The sequence below is a fragment of the Erpetoichthys calabaricus genome, chromosome 10 (genome assembly GCF_900747795.2).
Source record: "Erpetoichthys calabaricus chromosome 10, fErpCal1.3, whole genome shotgun sequence".
Taxonomy (NCBI): Eukaryota; Metazoa; Chordata; class Cladistia; order Polypteriformes; family Polypteridae; genus Erpetoichthys; species Erpetoichthys calabaricus.
The window spans coordinates 87,804,339-87,807,482 of NC_041403.2; the positions used below are offsets into that span (position 1 = coordinate 87,804,339).

At 36.5% G+C, this 3,144-nt stretch overlaps 1 long non-coding RNA gene across 1 annotated transcript; it reads left to right on the top strand.

Moving 5' to 3' along the window:
• The first annotated feature begins 301 nt into the window (after nt 1-301).
• On the top strand, nt 302-568 carry LOC127529482 (uncharacterized). Its single transcript, XR_007936154.1, has 2 exons — nt 302-401; nt 532-568. It is a non-coding gene; the product is annotated as an uncharacterized LOC127529482 (long non-coding RNA).
• Nucleotides 569-3,144: the final 2,576 nt, after the last annotated feature.

Here is a 3,144-nt window from a genome sequence, read left to right on the forward strand (position 1 = left end):
CAACTGTTTATCTTTGCCTGTGTCCTATTTTATGATTACTGAGTAGATAATGATATGGGAAAAACAAATTTACTAAATACAAATGTATCACAATTTTTGTTTGTTTTAGAGCTAGTTCAGTTTATCAATTATAGTTAAAACTTGCTGACACATGCTTGCAGGTGGAATGTGATCGAAATAAATAAAATGATCACTGTCAGAAAGTCCTTTGTCAGGTTGAATTGTGACCTCTAATGACAGAATATTAGAAACACTTGTAGAACTTTTTTTACATATTTCCGGGTGAAAGTTCAGGCTTTGCACGTCTTTCGTTCCTTTGTTTACTTGCTGCACATTGTGAGAATAGTTTGTCATTTTCTCCTATCACTTGAGCCATTAATGCTGTGCGTCCTTGCGGAAAAGTAAGTTTATCATAGATAATTTGATATAAAGAGGTTCAAATATTTGTTAAACTTACACGTTCAGAGTATTTAAAATGTGTACTTGTACGTAACATTGTAACTTAGTGTATGTATTTAATTTTGTTTACAGACCACAGCAACAGGAATTAAAGTACTTTCAGAGTTCAGATTGTGTTTGAAATTAAGCTATGCCTCGATATTGGAAAGGGGAGTTTACAAACATAGTTATACCACTGTGAAGTTAATAGCGGCACCTCCCGTGGCCAGACATCTGATCGTGTCTACAGTCGTTTGGACTTTATCTCACCTGCATTTCTTACACCAGCCTGTCGTACTGAGACCAGCTCTCATTTTTAATCAAGATACATTACACTCGGCCAGCATTACAATTGTAAATGGCATGTAAATCACCTTTAATGCTAACAATGAAACAAATCTCTCTGTTTAACTAGGAAAGGGATCCCTCATCTAATGAAAAATTCAAGCATTTTTTATTTTAACTTTAAAAGTTACTAATCACATTTAACCCAGAACATCCATCCATCCATCCATTTTCCAACCCGCTGAATCCAAACACAGGGTCACGGGGGTCTGCTGGAGCCAATCCCAACCAACACAGGGCACAAGGCAGGAACCAATCCCGGGCAGGGTGCCAACCCACCGCAGTAACCTAGAACAGGTGTAATTAAAGTAGCATGATATTCTCAAACCTGCTTAATCCAATCCACTGACACAGGGTCAGAACTAGACAGGTCACCATAGCATGGCCCTCTCACATATATATCCATGTGGTAGGGAAACAGAGACACCAGTAGAAAAATGCAGAAATGGGGAGAATATGCAAACTCCACATAGACAGTTACAGGGCATTGGATATGAACCCTTTGCTCTTGATGTTTGTTAATTCCAATTTAAAAGAATCATGTTTAGAAATGTACATTGCATATGTGGTTTCAAGTTACATACATTTAAGTTGCAGTGGCTAATCTTACAAGACAGGGTGGTCATTGAAAACATAAATATTTAAATATATGTTTCTGGAATTAATCTATTTTCATTTTTGTTTGTGGCTTTAACATATGTTTGTTACAAATGCTACAAGGCATTTCAAGACACTGACATAATTTACTAATTACAGTAAATACAATTAAACACATTATGTAATGTAGAAAGATATAGAAAACCAGATTAATTTTTAATTTGATGTTTTTATAGATTTCTCGCAATACTGTATATAAGAAAGTGCCCTTTTTCAACTTTACTTTATCTGTTAAAAAAAGACCATTTCAATGCATGCTGAATTATATTTAAGCATTGAATATTTTTATTCATGTTTCATTTTTTGGCAAACTGGCATGCTTTGAGCTTTACCTGAAGTAGTCACTTTACAGTTACCTATTAAATTGAAAAGAACTGTTCTCATAGAATGCAAGGAGCAATCCTTTATAGTACTTGCCAAAATGTATATTTTCTTTTTTAATATGTTTAGTGATGCAAATTAACTCTTTCAGAGCTGATGTCGACTTTTGTCAAAATTCAGGCGTAGAGGACAGTAATTAGCTGTAAACTGCAACAAAACTCACCGTTACATTTTAGTTCAACTCTCTTTGCTAGAAGGAAAGTTACATAGCTGTGTTGATTTAACCTCGATTCCCTACACGTGTAGCGAAGAGCAAACAACCTCTAAAATGCCACCGACATCTGGCAAGAAATTACGTTTTTCGTCAAATAGGACAGTGACCTGTCAGACTCCGAGTTTGATGCAAGTGATCTGGAGATGGATGTCAAAAACGAAAGTGAGGTACCAGCATCACCAGCTGATCGTGGCACTGAATACTTTCGTGTAGCTGATGCGCCTACAGCAGCATTTGCCTGGGAGAACCACCACTTATGATGACAAGCGGTACAAACCATATTGCGTCACACTGCAACCGCCTCCACTACCCATCTGCTTTGCAAAGTCAGCCAGGCAGCTTGCCCACCGTGCATTCCTGCTGACCAGTGAGGTGCCCCCATGCAGCCACTGCCACCAGAGATGCCAAACATGCGCCAACAGCAGCCACAGCACATAGCAACAGACGTTTTATGGAGTTTTTTGGAAAAAATATTCAGCCCTCAAAGGGTTAAACAAATCTGTTTCTCCATTTGAATATATTGTAACTCAAGATGTGGAATATAGTCAAAGATTGTGTCAACAAACACATTTTTAAATAACTACAGTAGCTATTGCTGTGGTTTTTTTTTTGTTCATATAATGTACATTACACACCAATGATATTTACTACTACACACATCATCTAGCATAAGTAAATATTATAAAGACAGCTAATAACCTCCTAGTAGTTACAGAGACTTTCAAGAAGGTACCTGGAAATTGTAAAGGGAGAAGTGCTGCTAAGATTAGATAGGCTTAATGAAAAAAACATTGGTAACAGATAACATTTATCCTAGATTGCTTAAGGAGATGAGTATATAGATAATGTTTTTTTAGTTCATAAGACTTTAATATTTTAAAAGGTGAATATTTATGATTTATTTCCATGTGTGCATGTCTTGATCTTAGTTCTTCGGTTGAGAAAGATTAGATTTTTCTTTTGTTTTAAGTGTTTTACACAGATAATTTAGAATCTCTCCTGGTAGAAAATTGGTTGCTAGGACACTTTGCGTGGTTGCTAAGGACAGAAGACACCATGATTTTTGTTCCAAAAATCCAGTGCACTGCCACTAGCCCTTTGTCCGAGAT